Source organism: Vulpes lagopus, chromosome 10, assembly GCF_018345385.1.
Source record: "Vulpes lagopus strain Blue_001 chromosome 10, ASM1834538v1, whole genome shotgun sequence".
Lineage (NCBI taxonomy): Eukaryota > Metazoa > Chordata > Mammalia > Carnivora > Canidae > Vulpes > Vulpes lagopus.
The window spans coordinates 73,444,191-73,467,281 of NC_054833.1; positions in this window are offsets into that span (position 1 = coordinate 73,444,191).

A 23,091-nucleotide genomic window follows, 5' to 3' on the forward strand; every position below is an offset into this window, starting at 1 on the left:
GAATAAACCTTATTAATATGGGGATGGCAAATCACACAATACCATAAGGATAGCTAGTCAACTTGCTTGCTTCATCATCTTTTCCCTGTCCGTCCACTCAATAGGCAATGGCTCCTGGCCTTTAAGCCTATGATCCAGGTATGAAATCTGGCATGAGAGGAGACTTGATGTGTTCTCACTGCTCACAGACATGTTCAGATGAGCTTCTTAATCCATGGGATGCTCTTAGCCCAGCACCTGGCCCTTGGTCTCAAAATGGTAATAATTATTAGCATTATTACATTATCATTTTCCCCCTTCACCCTTAGGCTCAGTGCCCAGCACAATCTATGTCCCCAGATTTCCTTGGACCACATTTTTCTATCAGCTCTGCTGTCTCTGTGTGTTGGACAAACCTTGTGTTATTCCAGTCTTTGGCACCTCTTACCTGAAGGCAGTGTAAGCACCTGGTTTGCTCTGACCTCTGATGTTGACATGGGGGAATCCTGAATACCTATGTGTAGCATCTCCACAGGTATTTCATTAGCCTTTTGGCAAATTGCAATTGTGCATGGTCTTCAAGAAAACTTGTGGCTTATTTCACTAAAAATTTGTGTTTAATCCAGAGAAATATACATCTCACTTTTCTCTTTCTGGTATGTTTAATGATTTCCCTAGAGTTTACTAGCATTCACATGCTCTGTTTCTCATCCATATGGAAGGGTCATGATCTTTAGAGTCACACAATCATTTACAGGCTGTGTGACCCTGAACGAATTACTTCACCTCTCTGAACCACAGATTCTCCATCTATAACATGGGGAAAATAATGTATATCTTACATAGGAGTTGTAAATAGCATAATGTATTCAAGACACCCAGGAAAATGCCTGGCATTTGCATTGAAATTATTTTTGTTGTGATGAAGAGACTGATGATGAAGATAGATGTTGAGAAATAATGTTGAGAAGCCACAGGTCCTGATATGCTCCTGCTCTCCTTTGAAGTATGTTCTATTTAAACCTTTGCACTTCCCCCTTATTTCCATAGCTGCAAAGGAAGTTCCTATGGGCAATGCTCAGGGCAAGGAGGACTCAGCAATGTAATCCTCAGACCCAGAAGAGCATGGCCTTTCTTCATCTGTCATCATACAGGCCATGCTGTGAGCTGTGGAAATTTTCTTTTTTGCTTCAAACAACTCTATAAATAACTCCAATATCTTTGATCTCTCTTTTAGCACCACCTTAGACCATCTGTTATTAGACCTTAAGCTCATTTTCGCTCTGTTCTTTTTGCTTCTAAAATGCTCTAAGAGGTTTACTAGTGCACTGTGAGCCCCTAGAGAACAGGAACCATGGCTTATCTAGCCTCAGCACAAAGCACAGTGCCTGAAGAAAATGTTCAGTATGTTTGTTGCTTGTAATGGGTGTCTATGTTCTTGCTAAGTTTTCCCCTTCTCTTCCATCATCCTGCTATACCTATACATATTTCTATCATCTGATTTTTATACAGACATTTTACACCAGCTTGATTTTTTCTCCTGGTTTTTACTTTGATAGGCTTATATTTTCCTTATTTTTAGTTTTAGATTTTTAAAAAAGGATTTTATTTATTTGAGAGAAATATAGCACACGTGCATGAATGAGTGGGAGAGGTGGAGGGGGTTTAATATATTTTTAAAATATGTATACTCTCAGTTAAATGCTTTAGCTGCTGGAAATACCTGTATGGTCATGAGAGCTTTTGGGAAGTTTCTTGATGGTATATTTTACCCTGTTGCTTCCCTCTCTGACACCTTAAATGGAGAGCAGAGTTTCCCTCCCTTTCAGCATGCTTTTTATAACATATTAAATTTCTTCCTTTCTTTAAAATAGGAGTTTGTACCTCCTTCATATATTTCTGGCAAATTTCCCAGGCTTTGGGAAATTAATTTTGGCCATTACCCTAGCAAGAAAGAGAACTATCTTTCACTTTATATTCATAATCTCTGTTTTTTTCTTGTGTCTAAATCCTATTAATTCTACTAGCCCACTTCTACTTTTGTTTTAATAATAATAACTAACATTTGTGTAATGCTTTATAGTTTAAACAGTATTTTCACATTCACTATTTCATTTGAGCCTAACAACTCTATGAGAATGGCAGAACTTGTACATTATTACTCTAGTTTCACAGATGAGAAAAAATAACCATACTCCAGAGAGTTTAAATGATTTATTTTGGGTCACATAGCTTATAAGAATTAGAGCCTTGGACTTGAATCCAGTTTTCTGATTCCAAATCCTATTTATTCCCTACTGTTCCATATTATGTATATCTGGAAAGGCTCCTAGTGACTAGTTCTAAATATTTGGCTTCATAGGTCATCTTGATTATTTTCAATCTTGTTTGTTTCTTTTTCTTTTCTTTTTTTTTTTTTTTAAGTTTGTTACTGAAATCTGTCCAAACCCACCTCTTGGAACCCCATCTCCACTCTCCCTTGGCTCAGCACTCAGCTAAAATAGTCCATCTTTCAGGAAAGCATTTCTGACTCTCCAGATTGGATTAGATGACCCTTCTTAAAGCACTCAGTTCATCTCCATATTCCCCATGTGCCTCCATAATTATCCTTTTCCTTATCTACATCTCCAAGTACCAGACTATAAACTATGTCAGGACAAGGGCCAGCCCATCATTCTACTTCTGTGACCAGAATCTAGCACACTGCCTGGCACATAGTAGGTATGCAGCTACTATTTAAGAAATGAATAAATAACTAATAGCAACAGGAGTGGAAAGGTACTTTGTGTAGCTAATCAGAAGAAATCCCAGAGAGGGTCTCGAGGAAGTCTTGTTTTGTTTTGTGTGTTTGGGGGAGGGGTTGTATTGTGTAGGGTGCAAATGTAGAACAGAGCATGTGATTATGTGAAGGGACAAGTCATCACAACGCCATTTCTCTCAAATACAAAAAATAGCCCTGTGACATTTCTTATAAAAGAGAAAGAGTATATTCAGTAGTGAACTGTTTCTTTTTTCTTTAATTGTTGATGATTGTTCTTTAGAGTCTGTGCCTTTTCATAGGTCATGTTCTTATGATTTTTCTTGTGAAGGCAGAAATGTCAAAAAAAAATAAATAACCAAGCAAGTAAACCAATTAGAATAATGATTTTTGAAATTACACATCTCTTTGAAACTATTTTAGAAATACTGATTTATCAAGATAACCAGAAAACAGAGGATGCTTTTACATTCATGAAACTAATATTGACTTACTTAACTCCAGCCAGTTATGTGTAGTCTGAATTGATAGTGGGACCCTAAGTTGAAAACAAAAAATGTTAACATAACACCATGTTTGCAGGTTTCAATTCATCTAGCTGCCCAAAGATACCATTATCCTTAATGCTGTGTTTACGTCTCTATCATTTTTTTTGTGTGTGTCTCTATCATTAAGGTTGCACTTGACCTTTTTTTATAGCAAAACCCTGTTACTAGAGGTGTATAACTCCATTATAAAAATCCCTTTTGGCATACATAGTCTTTGCCTGTGGAAACAAACAAACCTCAGTCTAATCACTGGGTGAACTGGGAATGGAAAAGGAAAACAATTGCTTCTAGTTATTATTACCTTTTTTTTAGCCGTTTAAAACAAAGCAGTAGCCAGAGGGTATGAATGGCCTGAATATAAAATAGTGTTATTGAGTTTTGTATGTGGAGTTATTGATTTCTTGATATCTCAAGTTTGGAAACTCTTCTCTCTGTTAAAGCCAAGTTCAAGCATCTGCTCTCAGTTTTGCCTTCACCTACCTTCATTTTCTTTTGTGATTTGAATATACCTGCTGTTTGGGAATGGAAATTCTTGAACAGCCTGAAGTGACATCAGAAATGAAAAAAGAAGCCAAGCTCTCTTCTTGTATGGAGAAAGGACATGATTTCTCATGTTAGGGTAAATTTCAGGTCAAGTATGATGAGAATGAAGAATAATGCTTCAGGTTTAGAATGATTCCCTCTGTCTTTCCAGGACTGTTTCCTAGAGGCCAAATCTTTTCTGAAAATGCTTTTTTCTTCCCTCAAGTGAGAAAAGGCTGGGCCTTCCCTCCTTCACTCAGGGAAAGGCTTTGCTAAGGCCCCAAAAATCACCTGAGGCTCTATCTAGGACTCTAAACAGGGACCTCTGAAAGCAACAGAATGTCACTGGGCCTTGGGGCAGCTCTGAAACAAGCTTACACAGGACTTTAAGGGCTCTCCTAGAGTAAATAACCATGAAGTTTGCTTTCGCTTTTCCTTGGTCGTTGGTATGTGCTGTTCCTTATGGATTCCTCTCTACAAAAGCTCCATCTTTTTTCTGACTGACTCCTACAGGTTCTCACAACTTAAGTTTCATCTTTTCTTGGAGACCTTTCCTGATCCCTTTTCATTGCTCTATCTCTATTTCCACCATATCACATTTGTTACGATGCCTCCCTCTTTTATAGGCTATAAGCAACCTGACATCTAGCACAGTGGCCAGCACATAGTGGGCATTCAGCAAATAGCTGTTGAATGCATTATTAAACAAATGGGCTAAACTAGCTGAATTTGAATTAGTTTAATATGACACCAATATATTTGAAACTGTTGCTACCTTTCGCAAAAAGAATCTACTTTCATTGAATTGCCTCTGCTGATTCAGTTCAGATGGTCCCCTATCAACAGAGATCTCAAATTGAACTCTAAACCCTCCACCCTATACTGTGAGTTTCCTTAGAAACATTATCCTTGCTGGTTACTGCCTCTTATGGGACAAGGTAATCTCAAGAAGTAGTTACCTGGTTCTGGATGCAACTTACCTGATGAGTTGTTCTAAAAATAACAGCTTTTAGCAAAAATGATAACTGATACAACTTTTATTATTTTGGAGAAAATTCAGATTTGGGAAAATACATTAAGCTGATCTTAAAAGCAACTATTAAAAGGGTTCATCTGAGAATCTGAGGATGTTCCTCTAGATGTGAGGTATTTAATCTACTAGACTAGACTAGACTTTTATGTCTCATTGAAAGTAGTGGCTTATTTATTTGGATTTGATCACTAAGGAAGTCAAGGGAATTGTTACCCTGAGTATTCTAAATGAAAGAAGAGTCTAGAATCCAACAGTTCTTTCTGAGACAGAATGCAGAGCTTTTGCTGGGATTTTTTTTGAATGGCATTGAACAACCATAGGTTTGCTTTTTTTCAGATTATTAGGGATTCATTAATGGAACTATCCATAAAGACAATTTAGAAATCAAAGATCTATACAGTAAGAAGGGAAATAATCCCACAGGTGCTACAATGACCCATTTTATTTAGGTACTATAGGACAAATGCTATCTTTCCTATGTATGATATCTCCTCTTATTTGCATTATTTATAAACACCTCTACCTCTGAATGAAAATGGTAACGACCATGGTGTAACTGTATTGCCTGGCCCTCCTGCCTGATTCAGGAGTATTTTGTTAACTTGAATTAACATTATAAATCATGAATGTTGAAATGGGAATTTGGAAAGACTCCCATCATTGTCATTTTAGTACCTCTTTGATATCTATTTTTTAAAAGATTTTATTTATTATTCATGAGAGATAGAGAGCGGCAGAGACATAAGTAGAGGGAGAAACAAGCTCCCTGCGATGAGGGTGAGCCTGATGCAGGACTTGATCTCCGGACCTCAGGATCACAACCTGAGTCAAAGACTGATGCTCAACCACTGAGCCACCCAGGTGTCCCTCTTTGATATCTATTAATTTAGGCTTATTGCCATTAACAGCTTAGGCATATTAATGATCATTAAAATATCACGTATTTTGTCATACTTTCCAATTATAAAAATATTTTCAGATATTAACTAATGATATACAATAACCCCATGAAGTAGGACAGATTTTATTATTTTCAGATGAGGGAATAGAGGTTTAGACAGGTCAAACAACTGACTTTGATAAGATTTATCCTACATAATAACATCTTTAGCTTATAAGACTCATTTTTTTTAATGTAAAAGCAAAACACCCGGCATGTTTTGAGTAATACCTTTTATTGGACAAACTGTACAATATTGACAGAGAGGCTTCTCTGCCTACAGAAATCCTTTCCTCAGAGTCAATCCCTTACTGACCTAGAGGTGTTTTCTATATCCCCAAAGCTCCTCTGTCAATATTCCACCATTAGTCCAATAAAAGGTATTACTTGAAACTTGACTCTACATTTTGTCTGACCAATAAAGGCAAGTAATTAAAAATATTGAGTTAGGAACCAAGACATATTGGGTATTGTGATGCTCTAGCAGCTACATTCTTAGAAAATAATTTACTTCTGCACTATTAAAATATAACTTTTTAAAAGCTGGTAGTCTGAATTTTTCCAAAAACCATTCTAGATTTTCAGAGCCAGGTGTACTTCAGTATGCCTGTTTCATGGCCCCCTTTACAGTTGGAGGGATCATGGATGAGGCAATAAGCAGCAGATGATAATGAAAAAGAACGAAAAAGTTAAAACATTAAGCAGGCAAGACAGGGCAACTCTTTGGAGGAGGAAAGGCAGAAACATGGAAGGGTCTTTAGTTCTATTCTCTGCCACCCATCCTTGATTTAGCAAAAGTAGGATGACTTAGTTTTATGTACCCACTCATGGATTGTTTTTATTCAGAACCCAGAGGTCTGGCCTTACTAAAGAAATGGGGCATTCCTAATACAGAACAGTATTCTGTTTGAAACCTTATAGCCATCAACCATTTCCATCCTAAATCCACACCCAAAACACTCCACTTTGTGCTATACTTGTAAGGAATGATTAATCATTATACTAAGATGTAAGCTCCTTGGGTTAGGATTTTTTTTTTCTCTGATTTTTTGCTTTTGAACCTAAGCATCCAGAACAACTCCTGGTATACAGTAGGGACTCAATAAATAGTTGTTGAATGAATGAATGAATAACATGGATAGATCTGGAAAAATTGAGAAGGGGGAGAGAGAACTTTAGGCAGAAAGTACACGATTAAATTCTGGGGCAAGAGTGATGTGTTTGAGGAGAGTGAGGAATCTAATCTAGCTAGCAGAGAAGAGAAGACTTATCGGTAAGTATTGCTTGTTGTATGTAAAAGACCTCAGGCAAAATCATAACTTAGGTGCTGCACTTTCAGAGAGCAACCTTAGTCTAGGTCACAAATTTTAAAGGCTGACAGGCCAAGCAGAGATTCCTTAACTTTAGTCTGTAACCTTAGCACCCAGCAGATTATAATTTTTTTAAAATGATGGATGAATATATGTCAGGATAAGTAAACCCCCAGAGGATCATTGTGAGGATGAATTGAGATAACATAAGTAAAGTTTTTGAACAGAGTGATTCGTATGGAGTGTTTGATAAATTATTAGCTCTAATCTTAACAATGATCCTGGATGGTAGCTATTATTATCTCCATTTTACAGATGAGAAAGTAAGACTCAGAGAGGTTAAGAAACTTGCTTAAATTACCCAGCTACTTTGACTCCATAACTTGTGTGCTTTTCCCTTTTCAAGACTTGAGTGTCATTTCTGTTGGGTACAGAAAATATATGGACCAGAAAATACCATTTTATTCTGTTCCACTAAGAGTCATTGTGAGGCAAATCTTGGAAATGTTCAAAGATAGTACAGAATATAAATGAAAGCAGAATTAGGTTATTGCTTTTGCTAGACAACATGATATTGCGGTTAAGAGACTAAAATCTGGTATTGGACAGATTTAGGTGAGAGTTCCAGCTGCTTCACTTAATGAGCTATGTGACCTTCAACAAGTTACTTAACTTCTCTGTCTCAAATTTCTCCTCTATAAAATGGAGATTAGAATCAACACCTCTCTCATAAGATAAAATAAAGTGATGCATTTACCTGGTTAGTACAGTGCCCAGCGCATGGCAAGCAGTCCACAGCACCCACATATATCCCATTTTGGTTATAAAGAATCGGCTTTATAATTGGATTTGTTTCTTTGAGTCTTGCTTGATAACAATTAAATTGGCACCATGGAAGCAGTAAGAAGTCAGTTTTGAAGTGGGCACTCCATTAAGACAAATGGCTTGGAGGGGATGCTCCCACTTCCCTTGATGCTATATTGTTTTAGTCTGTCTAGCTGGAGAGCAAACCAAACAGCAGTGTATTGATTTACGGTATAAAGACGCTACCTTTACAAGATGAAGGGCTAGAAACTTTATTTTCTTTTAATGAAAGTTCAGCTTCTGTAGACCACAGCCAAGTCAGCTAGGGGGAACAAAGAAGAATGTGGGGTTTTTTTCCCATCTAAAGATTTGATTGCTTTTAATCTCATGGGAGAACAGCATCAGGAGGTATTATTAAAGCATTAGCCCAATAACCTCTGGAAAAGATGGTGACGAATGTAAGCTTATGACCTCAAACTGATTTTTTTAAAAACACTAAATGATACCAAAAAGTGGCATAAATCTGTCTTGTACAAGGAGCTGGCAACTCCCAGGTTAGCCAAGGAAAATTCATTCAGTTATTTATTTTATAGAAAGTCATACCATGCTATACTTACAGTAATTGGTATTTTGGAAAGATAGCTGTTTGTTAATAAAGTCTCAAATAGTGTTATTTTCTTCAGTTGCAGCTCTTTATCCTGGAGAATGTTTTAGTTATTTACCTATATCCTAGAAAAAGAGTAAGAATATAGATGCAAATAATGTGATGAAAAAAATAATTCTTTGGTTTTGAAGGACTGTATAAATTCTCCTTAATAGAATTCGGGAATGTGGCAATCAATTTAAAAACTTTTAACACTCAACAGTTAATGTTTAACATTTTAAAACATAGTATACTTGCTCTGGATGGTTAACATGCATAAATATTAAAACTCATTGATAGTATGTTTTAACACAATTCACATTTGAGATTTGAAAAAATGGTTGAACTAATAGTCAAATATTAAGTTCCACATTAAATTTTGGGTCCCACATTATATTTTCTTTTGTTCTTTTAAATGAACTGTTTTGAAATTAAATATTAGAACAGACTTTTAATGAAAATACAGAAATATAAAATATATATGTTTTGTTCAACAGATAATAGCATAAAATCAAGACATAAGAAAAACTGGAAGATAGAAGAGCTTTTGTGTATTATGGCTAGAGGTTTCAAACAAAACTAAGCATCAAAATATTAGAACACGCTAACAGAACTCCATTGTCACTAAAACTAATTAGTGTTCTGCTGTTTAATGCAAAAGCCTACATGCTGTCTTGACCTTTTTACACGTCGTGTCTAAGGTTGTGCCATAAAACAGAGGGAAGCACGGAATGCCTCCAGATAGCCTCAGAGGTTTTCTTTTTAAGTAGTTCAATTGATTGTAACAATGCAGGCTGTGTATAGGACTTATTTAAAGGTGCTGTTTATTAGATCTTGATTACAAGGAGCCAGTGAATTAAAGTAATGTCATGCTAGGGAACAGTTTCCAGGGCAGAATGACTGCCATTTCTTTTTAATGTGATGCTGCATGGTTTAAAATACACTTACCATAGAATGCATGACTTTGAAAGTTAGCTCTCAGTAAACCCACACGACAGGCAGAATGTAGAGCTGCGGATTCTCTGAAGAAAGTATAATAAAGCAAGATTTTCATGGTGCAGCAATGCAATGCTAAGAAACAGTTATTGAAGAAGATAACCCAGCAGGATAGTAACTTGCAACACATAAGGGCCTTTCATTTGAAAATCCCCAGGCAGTTTGGAGGCTGTGACTCATGAGCATCCCTGCAAGGCAGATGTGGTTTGGTAGTTTAGCAAGTGTCATTTTCCCCTGTTTTGGGTCTGACTCAAAGTGTTTTCAGAGATTTGTCAAAGGAGGAAAAGAAATGCAGAATCTTCTGTGGCTCTCCAAGGCTTCCACAGTGGAGTCTACACTCCTTAAAACAGCTCACAAAGTTTAAGAAACCCAGGTATCACAGTTGTTTAGTGCACAGACTGTGGGGTCTGATAGGTCAGGGTTGTTTGTGTTCAGGCTTTGCCATTTAGACAGCGTGAGACCCCTGTAAGAGGTAAGATATGTAACCTCCTTAAGCGTCTATTTTTGCATCTATAAAATGTGGTAGTACCTACCTTATGGGATCGTAGGGAAGATTTATAGATGTAGTGCATGTAAGATGATTAGCACAAGGCATAACATATAGCGTGTATTCAATAGATGGTGGCTAATGACAACAATAATGACTGTTGCCTACCTTTCTAGCCTTATCACCTGTCACTCTAAGTACCAAATCAGCACTCTTATTTGTCACCACATGGATTACTTGCTTTTCCCAAAACACGTCATGAATTTTATAAATATTGTGGGTGTGGAATATAGATTACATGTGAGCTTCCCATATTAGACCTTGAGTTTCTCGATGGCAGAAGTCTTGTGCCTGACACACTTAGTCAATGATGGTTGGAATGGGACTTCTGCAAGGGTCCTTTGTTGGCTTTCATAGAGCAGCATATCCCACAGTGGGCTCCAAGAGACATTAGTCTCATTAAAATATTTGTTAAAAAGGAGTTCTTGGTTAACCTAGGATTCCACCAATGGTTGCTCAGGTCTGTAGCCCGCGAATTATCAAATTATCATCGATCCTTTTTTCTTATCTCTCCCCACCTGAACATCTCACAAAGACCTGTTAAACTGCCCTTTGTAATGTCTTTGGTACTTGTCCCTCTTTATTCATGCTGCCAGCACTCTATTTCATTTCAAACCCTGATCATCTGGCAAGACAACAGGTTAAGTGGCCTTTCATGTCTCTCTTCTCCATTGCATTTGCTTATTGCTCTCAGGTAAATGTTCATCATACAACTTCCTGTCATCAAAAGCATGGTTTTAAACCTGGGTTTCCTTCCAGAGGATGTTGGGGATGGGTGGGGATGCTGGCAGATGGGGGTCTCGATTCTCTATATTTGCTCCAACCAGAAAAGTTCTATGTGTATTTTTTTTATATATTGAGAATAAGATTTTGTTTCGAGAAAAGATTCTGAATCACAGATAGTAGTCGAAAGGCACCGGGGAAAGATTATTCTTTTGGCACTCAGGACCCCCATAATCTGGTCTGAATTTTTTGTAGTATTTTCTCATTACTCTTTTTCACAAAATTTTGGTCAAATCTGACTAATCATTATTTTTTTTGGCAATCCTTATATCTCATCTCTATGCCTTTGCTTGAGCTATTCTAGTAATGAATACAGATTCTGTACCAGCCACTATACTAAGAATTTTGCCATTATAAAACATTATCTCAGATATTAACAAAAACTCTATGAGGAGCTACTAATAATTATTCCCATTTTCCCGATGAGACTTAATGAAGTTGAGTATTTTGACTAGAGCCACACAGTTAATAAAAGGCAGAGCCAGGACTTAAACCAGGCCTATTTAACTGTAAAATCACATGTTCATACATGCTACCTGATAACTTTCTCTTCTCCCATGTAATTACTGTCCTTCTTTCAAGTCTACTTCTTCCAAGAAATCTTCTGTGACCTCTGTATCTCATAATATTTCTCCCTTCCATGAACTTCTCAACACTTACTATCTATTCCATTCATTTGATAATTACACATACACATATACTGCCTGCTATATTTTTAGGGGCAAATGTTTAGCTTTTCCAGTACATTCTCTGTGGTCATGGAAATATGGTATCAAATCTTCCCTCCAGGCTTCCACAACTTTTAGATCAGTGCTTTTCCAAAGGCAAGGAATCTGGGTTGACTTGAATACATAGTGGACAATGTTCCAAAAGATTGAATTTTAGCTCTTACTAACTGGGGCTGGGAGGAGTGCAATGGGATGATGGGGCTGGAGCCCAGCATTTTGTCCCTTGCAACCTCAGATTGTTTAGTTGTTATAAAGGGAAAAGGAGACACTCCATATTGCCATTTAACATTGTTTTCAGAAGCAAATAAGACCACATGTGAAAGAAGTTTTAAAATGCCTTAATCCGGGATCCCTGGGTGGCGCAGCGGTTTGGCGCCTGCCTTTGGCCCGGGGCGCGATCCTGGAGACCCGGGATCGAATCCCACATCAGGCTCCCGGTGCATGGAGCCTGCTTCTCCCTCTGCCTGTGTCTCTGCGCCTCTCTCTCTCTCTCTCTCTCTCTCTGTGACTATCATAAATAAAAAAAAAAAAAAAAAAAAAAATTTAAAAAAAAAAATAAAAATAAAATGCCTTAATCCTGTTTACATGCGAAGTATAGTTGTAACATCAGTATGTACAGTTAGTAGAGTCAGACAAGAAAGTCCTGCAGAAAGAGATGAGTTGGAACAGAACAAGGGAAGCTCAGCTGAGCTTGACAATCATCGTCATATCAGCAATCCGAAGGATACATTATTTTCAGTGCAACATTGCTATCCCTTTAACCATCACTTAATGCAGCCCTAAGCTTTCCATGATCAGAATCAACCTCCCAGGTCAGCTAAGCCAGAGACTAACCTAAACAAAAGATAATATTTGCAATTTAAAAAAATGTACTGGCCAGAAGTTAAACATGTGTTAAATTAAAGAAAGGCCACTGCATACCATGCCAAGTCTCTTTTTGTTGTCTGGAGAGTTATAACAATCCTCTCCTGGCAGTTAGTTTTAAGATCATTAAATGATCCTCATTTGCAATATATTTGCAGAAGATTACAGCCATCTAAATTGACCCTGAAGGAAGACTTATTTCATTAATGGGCTGTCCTGTGCTAATGCATAAAGCTAGAAAAATATATCTATTAAATTCTTAATGTGTAAATGATGTTTCTGGCTTTCTTCTTAATTACAAAGCAAAATGAGCCTGAAGTGCACTATGTCTAGGAAAAAATGATCAATTTAATCCATCTTTCAGGGGAAGAACTTTTTTAGTCGATCTCCAAATTCCAGCTGGAAAAGCTCTTCCTGGGTAGCAGGCTCTGGACTTATTGCTTTCATCACTTATTGCAGTGCTACGGCAAAATGTGCAGCCTGGCAAGCTATGTATGGTACATTTTTCTCTGGATTTCAATGAACACAACAAAGAGGTGATTTGAGTTCTTAGAGATGTTCCCTCCTCCGTTTCGCGCAGTAAGCCCAGCCTCTGCTAACTTTTCCTTGAGGAATTACTCAGGGGCTTTTTGTGCTTTGGTGCAAATGCATAACAAGAGTGAGCACAAATTTGAAAATGAATGATATTGTGCTATTGCTAGCTTATTATATACATGCTGAATATTAATGCAGCTATAGAGATTTACTGTACATATAAATTCCCAGTGTATCGTAGAATCGCCTAACTAAAATCATAATATAATATAATGATAACTAAGGGATCTTAAGAGCAACTCCATTTATCTACTGTAAGGTTGTTTACAATGGCAGGCAATATTTGCATGGAAAGTTCAGGGGTTTCTGATCTTAGATGGTAGTGATGGTACTTTGATTTCCCAGGGCTTTACCTGGTTAATACTAGTAATTCTCTTTAGACAAAAACACAAATACACCAAATGTTTTCTCTTCCCAGTTTGGTGTGTTCACCTTTGAGTAGTGGAAATTAAGCAGAACTAGCTCATATCTGCTATGCTTTTAGGAGGAAAGCAGTGGTTCTGAGCGGCAAATTAATAGTTATTGGCAGTACAGAGATATAGCACATATACACATATTTGGTATTAAGATGCCCTTTTGATTATGTCCTTTGTGATACTTTTTATTTATTTTTATTATTTTTAAAGATTTTTAAAAGATTTTATTATTTGAGAGAGAGAGAGATTGCATGGGAGCATGTGTGGAGGGACGGGCAGAGAGGAAGGGAAAAGCAGACCCCCTGCTGAGCAGGGAGCTCCATGGAGGGTCTGGATCCTAGGACCCTGGGATCATGACCTGAGCTGAAGGCAGGTGCTTAACCTACTGAGCCACCCAAGCACCCCTTATGTGATACTTTTTAAAAAATAAAAGTTGAGGTACCAATACTCACATCTTGTTAAATTCCAAAGTTTCACATGTATCTGCCTCCTATTTCAGTGCTGAATTTATTAAACACTTTCCAAAAAGGTGTTCAAAACATATAAAATGATAAAACAACCAAAGTGGGTAGCGTTTATGAATTTTAAGATTTTTAAAAACCAAAATATCAAAATTTGGAATTCACAAAGTTTCCATCAAATTCATGACTTTGTTCACTGTGTATATGGTGGTTTTTTCTTGCATTTTTCAGTATATGTATATTATTGTCAGATTTGGGTTGATAGAGGTTGCTGTGAAAATCAAGGAAAAGAAACACCAGTTTGCAAAGATATAATCACACTTAGGCTCATTGCAGTATTTATTTATAACAGCCAAAATATGTAAGTAACCAAAGTGTCCATCTATCGATGAATGGATAAAGGAAAAAAATGGAATATTACTCAAACATAAAAAGAATGATGGGGCACTTGGGTGGCTCAGTTGGTTGAGCATCTGGCTCTCAGTTTGGCTCAGGTCATAATCTCAGGGTTGTGAGATTGAGCTGCATGTAGGGCTCTAGGCTTGGTGTGGAGTCTTCTTGAGATTCATTCCCCCTCCTTTCCCCTCCCTCTCTGCTCCTCCCCCTACTCATGCTCTCTCTCTAAAATAAATAAATACATAAATAAATAAAATTTTAAAAAACATAAAAAGGATGAAATTGTGCCCTTTGCAATAACATCGACGGATCTAGAAGGTATTATCTAGGTGAAATAGATCAGACGGAAAAACACAGATACTGTATAATTTCACTTATATGTGGAATCTAAAAAACAAAACAAGCAAACAAAGCAGAAACAGACTCATTTAGAGAGGAAACACACCGTTGGTTACCAGAATGAGGAGGTATTGGGGTAAAAGAGGTGACAGGGATTAAAAGGTACAAACTTATAGTTACAAAATTAAAAAGTCATGGGAATATAATGTACAATATAGGAAATATGGTCAATAATAACTTTGTACGGTGACAGATGGTAACTAGACATGGTGAGGATCATTTTGTTATGTGTATAAATGTTAAATCCCTATGATGTACACCTCAAACTAATAACGATACAGAAAAGAAACCTTTTGAAAGAGGAGAAAAAAAGAAAGAAAATGAAAAATTTTTTATCTTGTGGACATTTTATAAGTTGAAAAATTTTGCATTATGAGTTTTTTTAGAATGATGAATAAAATGTTTAAGAGAAAGTGCTCATATATTGCTACTTGGCTTTTACTCCACCAAAATGATTTCTGAAAACTGTTCAGAGGGAGGATTTTTATGTTAAACTATCTACAGTATCAGATCATTATATGCCTATACACTGAGGACAAGCAGGAGAATATAACTCTGATGAAAGACTAAGACACTTCTCTTTCAGGGCTGTTGCCAAGAACAAGAATAAAACCACCTCAAGAAATAGTATTGCTACAGCTGAGATCTCAGAATAGCCAGAAATGCGAAGTACTCTCTGATTATGATGCCCCTGATACAGTTGTAGAGCACCAGCAGGTTGGGAAAGTCATTTTATTTAGGAATTTTATTTTTTTTATTTTTTTAAAAGATTTTATTTATTTATTCATGAGAGACACACAGAAAGAGAGAGAGAGGCAGAAACATAGGCAGAGAGAGAAGCAGGCTCCATGCAGGGCCTGATGTGGGACTCGATCCTAGGACTCCAGGATCATGCTCTGTGCCGAAGGCTGGTGCTCAATCACTGAGCCATCCCTATTTAGGAATTTTAATCCTCAGAATCCAATTCAACAAATTTTCTCATGGATACAATTTTAACCTGTAGTCCCCTAGGCTAGGCTTCTTAGCTATTTTACTATTACTTTTGGGAAAAGACATTCCTTTTCTCTCAGTTTTGTAGAGTCATTTTTTTTTTTCTTTAACTGAAATAATTCCCAAATATATTTAAGATAGTGGTTCTCAACCAGGGAACTTTGCCCTTCTGGAGAATGTCTGGCTGTGTGTTTTTGATTGTCAAGGGGAGGAGAACTCTACTGACATTTGGTAAATAGAAGCCAGGGATTTTGCTTAACATCCTTCAATTCACAGGACAACTCCACCCTCCCCACAAAGAGTACCCAGCTCAAAATTTCAATAGTTCTGAGGTTGAGAATGTGTGAGTTAATGTAGTGCTGGCTATTAAAATATATAAATGCTAAAATTCAATAGTTTACTGCAGTAGATGCTTATTTTTTTGCTTATATGATAAGTCAAAATGTATGTCCCTGATCAATGATCAGTTTTCCTCCAAGCAGGGATTTAGAGACCCTGGCTCCTTCCAACTTGTGGCTCTGCCTCATTAACACATGCTTTTTTTTTTTTTTTTTTTTAACGTTTTTAAAAAAGATTTTATTTATTTATTCATGAGAGACACACAGAAAGAGAGAGGCAGAGACACAGACAGAGGAAGAAGCAGGCTCCATGCAGAGAGCCTGACATGGGACTTGATCCTGGATCTCCAGGATCAGGCCCTGGGCTGAAGGTGGCGCTAAACCGCTGAGCCACCCAGGCTGTCTAAAGGTGCTAGGGGAGAATGCATGAAAGATTGCACCTGGTAGATTGTATGGACTAAACTTATGCTCATTTTCATTTGACCTGGACTTAGTCACATGGCTACCCTAACTGCAGGAAAAGCTGGACATTATATGTTTAGCTATGTACCTAATAGGAAGAGGAAGTGGGTTTAATAAGGAGGTAGCCATTCTCTGCCATACTCCATATTTGTCTCAACTAAATACTAATTTCCTTTTTTTTTTTAAGATTTATTTATTTATTTATTCATGATAGACAGAGAGAGAGAGAGAGAGAGAGAGAGAGAGAGAGAGAGGCAGAGACACAGGAGGAGGGAGAAGCAGGCTCCATGCCAGGAGCCCGATGTGGGACTCGATCCTGGGACTCCAGGATTGCGCCCTGGGCCAAAGGCAGGCACTAAACCGCTGAGCCACTCAGGGATCCCCCTAAATATTAATTTCCATTCAAAAGAATATCCATCCTATCATTTTTCAGGCCTTTACAAAATTATGGTTCAGTTTTTAAAATTTCCTGCGCAATTTTATGTCATTTGCAGTTTTGGTTTTAAAGCATCTTCACATATATTACCTTTCCTGAGCTTCATGAGAATTATTGAGCATATACTGTGTGCTGTCTTGTTTAATTCCTATGATAATATTATATCATAGATATTATCTTTATTTTGCATGAAAAATAAATGAGGTCTTACAGAGGCTAAGAACCAGCAGAGATGCCAAGGCCTGTGTGTTTGCTATCTCCCGCAAGGGAGTCATTAAGTCAGTATCCTTTTTCAGCCAAGGAACTCATATCTCAGACACTTACCCAGGGATACACAACTATAAAGTGGCAAAGCCAGGATGTGAACTCCTTTCTTTCCTTTCTCAGTCCTGTGCTCTTTCCCTAACTATACCTTGGCAGATGTACGTTATTTCACCAAACAAGTCAGTAAATAAAGCATTACATTTTCTCCAGTAAGGATCAGCCTTTCTAAAGCCCCATTCAGTATATTCCCTCGGGGCTGACAATAACCCATGAATAATAGTTATTTAAGCTTGGGACACACCTTATAGTGCAGATATCAGAAAAGACAGGATCCAGATCTTCACTTGAGAGCTTATTAGTTGGGTGGTGCTAGCCAAGTCACATAGCCTCTCTGAGGCTCAGTTTCCTTATCTGTAAGATAGAGATAAATGCCCATCTCTCAGAATGGCTAAGGATGAAATGAGACATATGTATAAGATAATTCACATAGTATGTGTTTGATATGTACAGGTGCTCAAGAAATGTTCATTGCTTTCCCCGCTTCTTCACCCACCGCAGTCGATAGCTGTGAGTTATCAGCCTCCACCATTCCTCTTTGTTTTTAAAATATTTTATCTATTTACTTAAGCATGAGCAGAGGGAGGGGCAGAGGGAGAGGGAAAAGCAGGTTCTCTGCTGAGCAGTGAGCCTGACATGGGGCTCCATCCCAGGACTCTGGGATTACAACCTGAGCCAAAGGCAGACACCCAACCGACTGAACCACCCAAGTACCCCCAGATCATTCCTTTTTTTGATAAGGGCATTACCTCTTCTCTACTACTGTGTGTTGTTGATAAGAGGAAAATCAAAGTTCCCTTTTCTCTTTTAGCCAAGGAATGGGCCTATGACCCAGACTGGGGCAGCCAGTCTCTTCTAGGACTCTGAATCTTGAGCAGAGTGACGTAAGGATGGAAAAAGATGGTTAATGTGCACTCATTTGAGACCCAGATTATTACAGACTCTTGAAGCTGCCTGTCCTTTTCTTCAATCATCTAGTAGAACTCAAAGCTGCCATATATTTCCAGTGTATTCTTTTTCTGCTTAAGTTAGTCAGAATGAATTTCTTTTGCTTGCAACCAAAGAACCCAAGTTACCCATTTATACAGTGAATAAATTTTTTAAATTCTTGACAACAATGTCAAAAGGCACTAATTGCAAAAGCCCAATAAAGACAAGATCTATTACAGCTGTAATTTTTTCCTCAATATAATGGACCTGTTTAGGAGGACATTAAATTAGTACAATTGAATTGTTTTTAAACCATAGTCTTGCAGAAATTGATAGATAGATTTTTGATGATCATTCATTAATATTTATCCAAGTATGACTTTCCAGGACCAATGCTAATTGATTAGTACAAAGAAAACAGACATGTTCCCTGACCGTAAGAAATTTTCTAGTGGTAGTAGTCTAGATCTACCAGATGTAGTTTTCTCCAGAATTAAGTAAAAAAAACCCCACCTCTTTTATTAGACCTAAATTTATTGGTCCTGAAATTATGTGGATTGTCAATCTTTCCCCCCAGAATTAATCCAAAAATTGATCTTGGGCAGCCATCTTGGGGATATGAAGTGTTTTTGCCTGCATTGAATGTTCAAGTCTAAGAATCATCTGACAATTCTTCCTGAATTGTCAAGCAAACCAATACTTTGGAGTGCCTAGTGGGAAAGAACTGAAGTAGGGACCCAGGGAGATATTTTACAGTAAAATTCCCCTAGGAGGCTCTGTTTTCAAACCTCACAGGCTTCAAAGTCAATGTGTTAGGGAGCTCTGGAATTGCTCTGGGGGGAAGGTTTCATGCAGATGAAATGCCTCTTCCACACTTTGCTACTCCTAATTATTAAACTGTCAGTCTCTTTCTACCAGCACTCACTTTCTGGGGTGCGTGGCCAGAGCAGAAAGCTTGGAAAAGATTATCTGTGAGTGCTGGGAAATAATACCTTCCTACTCAAGAATATAGAGCACAAACAAAACAAATATTACTCTTTGGTAATATGATGAGTCTTTAGTGCATACTGTATAAAATTAGGCTTACCAAGGGATATTCCTTCCCACTCTGTCCAAATCCCCAACCCAAACTGTAAGGGAGTAAGTGCATTCCTTTATGGATGGCACAATCAAATATATCTATTAATTGACAGAGCTAAATTAGTGAGTCATCCATTGAGATAATGATGGAAAGCTACTTTTGTTTTTGTTTTTTAAATTTTTTATTTAAATTCAATTTGCCAACATATAGTATGATACCCAGTGCTCATCCCATCAAGTGCCCTCCTTAGTGCCCGTCACCCAGTTACCCCATCGCCCCACCCACCTCTCCTTCTGCAACCCTTTTCTTGTTTTTCAGAGTTAAGAGTCTCTCATGGTTTGTATTCCTCTCCAATTTTTCCTACTCGTTTTCCCTTTCCCTTATAATCCCTTTCACTATTTCTTATATTCCACATATGAGTGAAACCATACGATGATTGTCCTTCTCCAATTGACTTATTTCACTCAGCATAATACCCTCCTGTGCCATCCATATTGAAGCAAATGGTGGGTATTCGTCATTTCTAATGGCTGAGTAATATTCCATTATATATATAGACCACATCTTCTTTATCCATTCTTCTGTCAAAGGACATCATGGCATCTTGCACAGTTTGGCTATTGTGGTCATTGCTGCTATGAACATTGGGGTGCAGGTGTCCTGGCATTTCACTACATCTGTATCTTTGGGGTAAATACCCAGTAGTGCAATCAATGGGTCATAGGGTAGCTCTATTTTTAACTTCTTGAGGAACCTTTATACTGTTTTCCTTGCATTCCCACTAAGAGTGCAAGAGTGTTCCCCTTTCTCCACATCTTGTCCAACATTTGTTGTTTCCTGTCTTGTTAATTTTTGCCATTCTCACTGATGTGAGGTGGTATCTCATTGTGATTTTGATTTGTATTTCCCTGATGGCAAGTGATGTGGACCATTTTTTCATGTGGCTGTTGGTCATGTGTAGGTCTTCTTTGGAGAAATGTCTGTTCATGTCTTCTGCCCATTTCATGACTGGATTGTTTGTTTCTTGGGTGTTGAGTTTGATAAATTCTTTATAGATGTTGGATACTAGCCCTTTATCTGATATGTCATTTGCAAATATCTTCTCCCATTCTGTAGGTTGCCTTTTAGTTTTGTTGATTGTTTCCTTTGCTGTTGATTAGTTTTGTTGATTGTTTCCTTTACTATTAAGACTTCATCAAGATAAAACCTACAATCTTTGCGTACAAAGATTATAGATGCAGTCTATAATTATCTTGATGAAGATTTTATCTTGATGAAGTCTTAATAGTTCATTTTTGCTTTTTTTCCCCCTTTGCCTTCATAGATGTGTCTTGCAAGAAGTTACTGTGGCTAAATTCAAAAAGGTTGTTGCCTGTGGTTTCCTCTAGGATTTTGGAGGATTCTTGTCTCACATTAAGATCTTTCAATCATTTTGAGTTTATCTTTGTATGGTATAAGAGAATGGTCCAGTTTCATCCTTCTGCATGTGGCTGCCCAATTTTCCCAACACCATTTGTTGAATACACTGTCCTTTTTCCAGTGGATATTCTTTCCTGCTTTGTCAAATATGAGTTGACAATAGAGTTGAGGTTCCATTTTTGGGTTCTCTGTTCTGTTCCATTGATCTATGTGTCTGTTTTTGTGCCAGTACCACACTGTCTTGATGACCAGAGCTTTGTAATACAGTTTGAAGTCAGGCATTGTGATGCCCCCAGCATTGGTTTTCTTTTTCAATATTCCTCTGGCTATTTGGGGTCTTTTCCAGTTCCATACAAATCTTAAGATTATTTGTTCCAACTCTATGAAGAAGGTCCATGGTATTTTGATAGAGATTGCATTGAACATGTAAATTGCCCTGGGTAGCATAGACATTTTCACAATATTTATTCATCCAATCCATGAGTATGGAATGTTTTTCCATCTCTTTATGTCTCCCTCAATTTCTTTCATAAGTGTTCCATAGTTTTTAGAGTACAGATCCTTTATCTCTTTGGTTAGGTTTATTCCTAGATATCTTATGGTTTGGGGTGCAACTGTAAATGAGATTGATTCCTTAGTTTCTCTTTCTTCAATCTCATTGTTAGTGTATAAGAAATGCTGCTGATTTCTGTGCATGGATTTTGTATCCTGCCACATTGTTGAATTGCTGTATGAGTTCTAGAAACCTTGGGATGGAGTCTTTTGGGTTCTGATGACATAATTCAATATCATGTCATCGCGAAGAGAGAGAGTTTGACTTCTTCTTTGCCAATTTGAATGCTTTTTATTTCTTTTTGTTGTCTGGTTGGGAAGCTACTTTTGAAGTTGAAATTTTGTATGCAAAGAGGAGGTATAAGGGCCTTAGTAGACAAGAATAATTTTTTATCAGTCAAAAGTTTGGGTGCCTATTATACGCAAAGCAGCTATACTCTGTGTAAGAAGACACTTGTGTTTACTGTCAAGCTGATTAAAATATGATTGAGGAGCCATTATCTCTTGTATGTATAGATATATTCATTTGAAAAAGAACTAACATTTAATGGACTATTAAACTATGTTCTAACCATACTGGTGTTTCTGTTCCTGGAAGATGCCACATCTTTTTCAATGAGAGGGCCTTCATAAATGCTAAGTCTTATTCATTTATTCAATTTATATTGAGTGATTACTTTGTGCCAGGCACACAAGATTCTGGTTGTCATGGAACTTACTTTCTAGTTGGAGGGGATAGACACAAACAAGTAAACAAATCATCAAGCATTAACAATTGCTCTAAAGGATTTGGTAGATTGTGATAGGGTAGATGGTGACTGATGGAATGGTAAATGACATCCCATATGGTGGATGGGTAGGCTTCTTGGAACAAGCGATTTTGAACTGGGATCCAGATGCTGGGGCCAGTTACATGAAGAGCTGGCATAAGAGCATTCTAGACACAAAGAACAGTAAATGCAAAAGCCTCATGAAATAGAAACAAATTTGACATGATTAAAAGGAGAGAGAAGATCATGAGTCTGGAGAAGAGTGACTGAAGGGAACTGGTAAGAAACGAGGTCATGAGGGAAGCAGAGACAGATCATAGGGCATCATAGGCCATGATAAAGAATTTGCTGCACTTCTGCCTAGAATGACCTGGCCCTTACTCTCCGCTTAAATCACGCTCCCCCTTCTTAGCTTAAATACCACCTGCTCATGAAATTTTTCCCTTATGCCCTAGTCTAGGATGCCATTTCCTATTATTCACTCTCATAACACACTATACTGCTATTTTGATATACTTATTATAATTGAAATTAAACAGTCATTAGTGTAATTATCTATTAACTATTCTCCAAACTAGACTGTACATTTTTTGAGGGTAGAGATTGGTTTATCAAGTTTACTGCAGTGGGAAAATTAAATTCATTTGGCAAACAATTATAAGTGTTTTGGTATTTGCTGTATGCCAGACATGTACAAGATGCTCTATAAGTATATATTGATGGAATGAAAGAATGAATCAGTGTATTTTGTTTTGTTTTTAAAAATCGAATTACCTGCTTCCTAATTACTTGCTCTACCTAGATATGCAGCAGCCCACTTGTCCATGGGGATATGGAAGGTTCCATAAGATGGGTAATGGGGAAGTGTGTCCTACCCAGAGGTTTGATTCAGAGTTGGAGTTGATGCACAATGGTTCTATCCTTTTCTTGAAGATTTTAGTTACATGTACTCAATTATAAATGGGTACAAGGTATTTCCTTTTCTAATCTTTTTCCTTTCCTATTTTCCCCTAACTCAGCAAGCAGTCTGTGGGGAGTGATTAGTATCAGAGGATGAGAATGTGAGAGGTG